Below are 7,648 nucleotides of genomic sequence, written 5' to 3'. Positions count from 1 at the left end.
TTACGACACCTTGGGAAGGCAATATACGGCAGTAGGAGGGGCGAGAAAGAAGGAGAAAAAGAATAGGAGCAAGAGCAACTTTCAAAAATGAGTGACAGAAAGGCAGGAAGTGGAAGGTGGCGACCGCCCGTAACATTTGACTGTAATAATTGCCGTTTATTGCAGACACGCTATTTTTAGGCACTGTGAGAGACATTTTACATTTTATGACCTCCTTACTTCAACAATCTCATAAGGCAGTATTATCCTCTCTTTACAGGTGGTTGAACTGAGACCCAAAGAGATTGAACAACTTGCCGAAGTCTCGCAAGAAGAAAGTGAAAGTGTCAAGATTTGAATCCAGGTCTAAAACTCAAAAGCAAACCCGAAAGCCAGAAGGAGGCTTCTGAGATATTGGTAATGTTTTATATTTTGATCTGGGTGGTTGTGACTTTTGTGTTTGTGTGTGTGTGTGTGTGTGCGCGTGCGTGCAGGTTTTACCTTAGTAAAAATGAACCAAGCTACACGCTTGAGTCTTGTGAACTTCACAGCATGCATGTTACAATTCAATAAAAAGTGAGTACCTACATTTTGTCATTATGAAATGTGTAAGTTCTGTATTTGTGCTGTGTTATCCTTTATTACAAATAAACTGCGTTTTAATCGTGTATTTTAAAATAGCATGTGCCATTTTGGAATAGGTTTCATAAGTTATAAAACCTTGCTGCGTATTTTATTTCATTTGGATCTCAAAATTCTGGGGATGGGTGCAGACAAGAGAAGTGAGCCTGGGGAGTTGGGAAGATCTAACATAGTTATTCCTGTTGTTGGTTTTTAAGTCCCACCGGTTTCTTTCAACTCTGTTTAGTAGCTGAATGACGTGGATGAAGTTACTTAACTCCAGTTGCCCAATTTCTAAAATGGAGATAATAATAGTACCAACCTCACAGAGGTGTGTAAGGATTAAGCGAGATAATGTATGTATGTATGATATACCTATCACACATTAAATAGCTGTTGGTTGTTTTTTCTTCACCATAAAAGCTGTTCTGTAAATGTTTGATAAAGTCCAGCTATGATGTTCAAGGTGATCACAAGACTGGAATGTGAAGCTAATCTAACTGGATATCTAAAGTAAAATTATGGAACATGGTGGAAGTGGGGGAGAGTGGAAGATGACTAAGAATTGGTTAACATCTTTTTTAAAGATTTTATTTTTTTAAAGCTTTTATTTTTTTATTTGACGAGCACAAGTAGGCAGAGCAGCAGGCAGAGGGAGAGGGAGAAGCAGGCTCTCCACTGAGCAGGGAGCCCGATGTGGGGCTCGATCCCAAAACCCTGGAATCATAACCTGAGCCAAAGGCAACTGCTTAACCGACTGAGCCACCCAAGCACCCCCAAGATTTTATTTTTTTTTTAATAATTTCTACACCCAATGTGGGGTCTCAAACTCACAACCCCAAGATCAAAGAGTTTCTTGCTCCATCAGGTAAGCAAGCCAGGCAACTTTTTTTGTTTGTTTGTTTTAAGAGGACTTGTTTAGGGCGCCTGGGTGGCTCAGTGGGTTAAGCCACTGCTTTCGGCTCAGGTCATGATCTCAGGGTCCTGGGATCGAGTCCCGCATCGGGCTCTCTGCTCAGCAGGGAGCCTGCTTCTCTCTCTCTCTCTCTCTGCTTGCCTCTCTGCCTACTTGTGATCTCTCTCTGTCAAATAAATAAATAAAATCTTTAAAAAAAAAAAAAAAAAAAAAAAGGACTTGTTTAGCATTTACCCAGCTGTGATCAATAGAGAACCTGGATCTCATGTGCACGCTTATGAGGTGGGGAGCATTTGTCCTTTTCCTTAGGATCATTGCACTGATTTTTCTGATTCAGTATTTACTAAATAACTTGATAATTAATTGGTAAATAAGTGAGCACCTAGTTGAGAGAAGCCATGGTTAGCAAGCTTGGGCAAGCTTATTATTCCCTGGAAGGTTGTTTTATGCCCTTACAAAGAGTAAATTAACATTCCGAAGCATATATTTGTCTTGAGAATCAGATCCTAGAAGCTGGATCCACCTCTACTGCTGAAGCCGAGAAACTGGGACTCACAAAAGTATAGGATCTACCTTTCCTTCTGTAGGGTCTACCTTTCACCTACCTTTGTTTAAGTTCCAAAAAGTCTGGGTTGGTATGTCAGTTACTTACTCCAGGTAGAATGATTTTCCTGTTATACCATGGTAGAGATAAGTATATTGAGTAACTGCAAGGCCAACTTTTTAATTTTTGTTTCTCTTTTCCTCTTCCTTTCTTTTTTTTTTAAGACTTTTTCTTTGTTCATTGGACAGACAGAGATCACAAGTAGGCAGAGAGCAGGCAGAGAGAGGTAAGCAGGCTCCCCGATTAGCAGAGAACCCAATGAGGGGCTCGATCCCAGGACTCTGGGATCATGACCTGAGCCAAAGGCAGAGGCTTTAAATCACCAAACCACTCTGGCGTCCCTTCCTCTTCCTTTCTAATCCCTACTCCCATTCTCCTTCTACTCTCTTCTTAGGATGTTTTAAGAAATCTAGTATCAATCTGTATCTTATTCCTTTACAGGAGAGCTACTCTTTCTCTCTGGATATTTCTCTTTCTCTTCAATGTTCTTTCATTTTGCTCTAATGTATCTAGGATTAGATTTTTCTTATCTTTCCTGATTGGCCCTTTATACACCCATTCAATCTGAGATGTTTTTTAATTCTGGGAATTTAGAAGCATTATATCTACAGATATTTTCTCCCTTCTATTTTTCCTTTTCTTCTTATATTCTTGGGATTTTTAAAAAAGATTTTTACTTAATTATTGAGAGACAGAGAGAGCATGAGCAGGGAGGGATGGGGAGAGGAGAAACAGATTCCTCACTGAGCAGGAAGCCCATGCGGGACTCAGTCCCAGGGCCCTGAACTCATGACCTAAGCTGAAGGCGGATACTTAACAGACTGAGCCACCCAGGCACACCTCTTCTTGTATTCTTATAATACAGATATTGATATTTACACTTCTATCTTCTAGGTTTGCTTTCATATTTTCATTCTTACCTCTTCCTAATACATTCTAGCAGGGTTCTTCTATCTGATTTTTCAGTGAAATCATTCATTCTCAGCCTACATCCATATTGCTACATAACCTATTTATTAAGTTACTTACTTCAACCATTATATTTTCCATAGCATTTTTTTAAAGATTTTATTTATTTGGTTGACAGACAGAGATCACAGGTAGGCAGAGAAGCAGGCAGAGAGCAAGGAGGAAGCAGGCTTCCCACTGAGCAGAGAGCCTGATGTGGGGCTCTATCCCAGGACCCTGGGATCACGACCTGAGCAGAAGGCAGAGGCTTTAACCCACTGAGCCACCCAGGCGCCCCTTCCATAATACTTTGAATTGGTTCTTCATGATTTATTATCTTGCTTCAATCCAGTTGGGAGATTTTTGTCCCCCCCCCTAGGGACATTTGGCAATATCTAGAGACACTTCTGGTTGTTACATCTCAGGGTAGTCCTTCTGGCATCTAACTGATAGAAGCTTGGAATGCTACTAAACTTCCTACAATGCACAGGACAGCCCCGTCCTACCACAGCAAAGAACTATCTGGCCCAAAATGTCAATAGTGCCCAAATCGAGAACCCCTGATAAAACCAATATGAATTCTTTTCTTTTTGAGGATGTGTATTCATTTAAATTCTATTTCATTGGATGTATTTAATCTGTTATCTCATCCCTCCTATATCTCATTACTTTTCTCTATGAATTTGTATTTCACTGAAGGTATTAGCTCCTTGGGTAGTATGTATACCCAGAGGGAAAGGCAGAAGCCCAGCATTGAGAAAAGGTGAAGGATGCACCAAAAGGAGGAAAGTCTGTAGTGTCACTGTCTGGGCTCCATCACTCCCTATTTGCCAACTCCCATACACGCATGTGCACCCACACGTATCCTCAAGATTTCCACAGTTTTTACAGCTCTATCAATTTTGGTGCCTTCTCAGGTTTGGTATAATGGGGCGCCAGACACCAGTGTGATTTTACCATCTTGTTTGGTTCCAAAATTAAAAGTCACGTGGGGGTGGGGTGCATGAGGCTGAAAGTTCTAACCATCCCATGGTTGGTTCCAGACCTCATCCTGAGGCTATCCTGGTGTCCTCAGCCACCAATCATCTCATTAGCATTAGAAAAGACACTACTTAGGAGACTCCATGGGTTTTAAGAGTCCCATGCTGGGAGAGGGAGGGGTCAGAGACCAAGTGCATATTTCTCATCACATCACAGTTTCATTATGTCCTTTCCAATCATGTGCCTCTTATTTCTTTTTCTTGTCGTATTGCATTAGCATTTTATATTATATATGCATTAGCATATAGCAATATGGTGTTGAATATGAGTGGTGAGGTGGAAGTAGACATTCTTCATTTCTTATCTTAGGGAGAAAGTACTTAGTTTTTTATTGTTAAGTGTGATGTTCACTGTGGGATTTTTATAAATGCCCTTTATCAAATTAAGGAAATTTCTAGGCTGTGGTATATCTTGTATACCAAGTACCTCAATTCTTAAAACCTGTGGAATATTGATTAGGCTCAAATCATGCATATGCAGCTTGAGGATAAACCCAACTTTATGGGACCATTTTATTGATCTCCTTAATCTCCCTAACACTTCCCTTTCTGGTCCTTTAGCTAGAAAAGGGCTTTAGTTTTCTCTGTTGTGTACTCTGAAAATCCAACTGTTGTGGAACCAAGAAGCAAGAAGATATACAATGAAAACTGTAGCAGAGATACCCCCTTGCTCTTAGCATCAGTATTTTCCCCTCAGAGTTTTAGGTGCCTACTTGGACTCCACTGCCATACCCTGTCCATTGCTACTATGGATGAGCCTATGGACTGGTGTGGGAGAGAATGGAAAAACAAAAACAAACTTTGGATTTCCATCACACATTATGACATATAGAGGTCCCCTTTCCTGGTCCTCAAACCATGATAGAGGATTTCTCTTGGAGTTCTCTCTGACCACACTAGGTATACAGTTCTGGGTTTCAGCTTATGTTTGAATCCGGGCCAGGAGATACCACAGGAAAAACAAAATGGGAAATGTATTGATGAGTCAATTTTAGTTGAGTTCCGGTTGCCTTCCCCAACCTGCCTCTTACCGTTTGCATTCTAGAGTCTGTAGATAGTTATTTCATGCATTCTGTCCAGAGTTTTTACCTGTATTAAGTGGAAAATACAGAGTAAAGCACTAATTATCTTGACCAGAACCCCAGTAACCTCAGCCACCTTGGTCAATATGTATTTTAGTTTATGTTTTGTCTTATCATTAGAGAGTTTGAACATCTTTTCACATTTTGGAGCTGTTTTTATATTACTGTGGGGGGATTAAATGTTATCTTTTTCCTCTGATTTTTTAAGTTTTTTTAATCTGTTTAGCATATTAGTTCTTTATCTGAGACATGTGTTGCAAATACTTTTTCCTAGTTTGGTCAAGTTTGGCCATTGTCTTTTGATATTGTTTATATTTTGGGGGCCATGCACAAGTTTATTTTTTTAGATTTATTTATATATTTGAGTGAGAGAGCACAAGCAGGAGGGGCAGAGGGAGAGGAAGACAAAATCTGAAGCAGACTCTGTGCACAATACAGAGCCCAAGACGGAGCTCCATCTCATGACCCTGAGATCACAGCCTGAGCTGAAACCAAGAGTTGGATGCTTAACCAACTGTGCCATTCAGGTGCCCCCAGAAGTGTTTTTTAATGAAGTCAAAGTTACAAACTTTTATTTTATTGCATCTGGATTTGAAACCATAGAAAGATTTTCCTCTCATCTAAAGAGGAATTCACCCATGTTTTCCTCTAGAGCTTGAATAATTTCCAGTGAGCTCTCTAATTACTTTGGGATTGAATCTTGAATATGAGGTGAGGTATAAATCAATTTTTTTCAAAAGTGATTCAGAAGTCCCACAAGTAGATAAAGAAAATCTTTAAGGAGAAAAATAAAGGGGGGGATTCCTAGGTGGCTCAGTTGGTTGAATGTCTGCCTTCTGTTCAGGTCGTGATCCCAGGGTCCTGGGCTTGATTCCCACATCGGGTTCCCTGCTCATCGCAGAGCCTGCCTCTCCCTCTCCCTCTGCCTGCTGCTCACCTTGCTTGTGCTCTCTCTTTCTCTCTCTGACAAATAAATAAATAAAATCTGGAAGGAATAAAGGAAGGAAGGGAATAAGGAAAAAGGAAAGAGAAAGAAGGAAAGAAATCCCATAACTGGAGTGCCTGGCTGGCTCAGTTGGTAAAACATGTGACTCTTGATCTTGGGGTTGTGAGTTCCAGCCCCACAATGGGGGGGTATAAAGATTACTTAAAAATTAAAAAAATATATTTTTTTAAAAATTCCAAAACTTTCTCAAGTTTGACAATTCACTAAAAGCAGACTCAATTACAGGTTAGACTCAAGGCTGAGGTTTATTACAGCAAAGGATGCAGAGCAAAGGCGGCAGGAAGATAATGTATTGGCAGAGTCCAGAGTCCAATGCCAAACCCAGGCTTTTGCATCTTTCCCATCCAAGCCCACACAGACATGCTTTATTTCTACCATCAAATTAAAGAGACAAATGTGATATGTTGTGCCCAAGAAATCGTGTTTGAGTTTTGAGATCTGAGTCATTTGTGGGAGGGCTAGTCATATGAGAGGTCTATCCTGCCAACCCTGGCAACCCATATTCAGGGCCCCACCAGTGAAATCAGATGCATGCAAATCATCAGTCTTGATATCGTTGAAAGTAATTTGACAAGCTGGGACAGCAGCATCCATTGCTTCGGGTGTACACAGCAAAATCATCAGTCACCAACACACACACATACACAAAAATATTTTGAGGGCCATATTCCCAGAGGTTGACCAAGGGTTAATCATGGTTCTGGGTTCCCACGAAGACAGGAGACAATGAACAACAGACCTGCTATTTTAACCCTTTTCTCACAAAATCACTTACAAATTTTCCTAAACACCTTCATGGAAAAAAATCTAACTTTGCCCCAGTGATTTGAGATGCCACTTTTATCATATACTGAGGTCCTATATGGACTTGCATCTATTTCTGGATTTTCTATTCTATCTCTGGTTTATTTATTTGTGTAGTAGTTAGTAATGCAATGTTTTCATTAGAAGGGGTTTATATTGTGCTTAATATTGTAGAGCTTGTCTATCTTTGTAGCTTTTCTAGTCTTTTCCTGACTATTCCTGCATGTTTATTTTTCCATATGAAGTTTAGCATCAACATGTCAATCTCCATGAAAGCTTGTTTCTACCCAACTTTTCTTCCTTTGATAAAGTCTGTTTTCCAACCTTTAACAAATATCATTTTTTTTCTACAAAAATAAACCACGTTACAGAAAGATGACAAAAACTACATTAATCCCAATACTCTAACATAACATGGATATCATTGTGTTTCCGTTTCTTTTTATACAATTGTAATTATATATATATAGATATATATTTTACCATGTTATTACAGTCTTCATAACCATCATTTTAATGACCGTATAGTATTCTAATGAAGACTGTCATAATTTTTTTCATGACTTATTTAATCATTCCCTCACCAAAGAATATTTAAGTTATGCCCCAGTCATACCATAAGCAATGCTAAATACTACTTTTATGTTT

At 39.5% G+C, this 7,648-nt stretch overlaps 1 long non-coding RNA gene across 1 annotated transcript; it reads left to right on the top strand.

The window, feature by feature from the left end:
- The first annotated feature begins 69 nt into the window (after positions 1-69).
- LOC309860390 lies at positions 70-657 on the top strand. Its single transcript, XR_014309336.1, has 2 exons — positions 70-142; positions 260-657. It is a non-coding gene; the product is annotated as an uncharacterized lncRNA (long non-coding RNA).
- The last annotated feature ends 6,991 nt before the right edge of the window (positions 658-7,648 follow it).

This window comes from Mustela nivalis (genome assembly GCF_964662115.1).
Source record: "Mustela nivalis genome assembly, chromosome: 2".
Classification (NCBI taxonomy): Eukaryota; Metazoa; Chordata; class Mammalia; order Carnivora; family Mustelidae; genus Mustela; species Mustela nivalis.
Note: the sequence above shows the minus strand (reverse complement) of the source record. Positions and strands in the feature narration are given on the sequence as shown.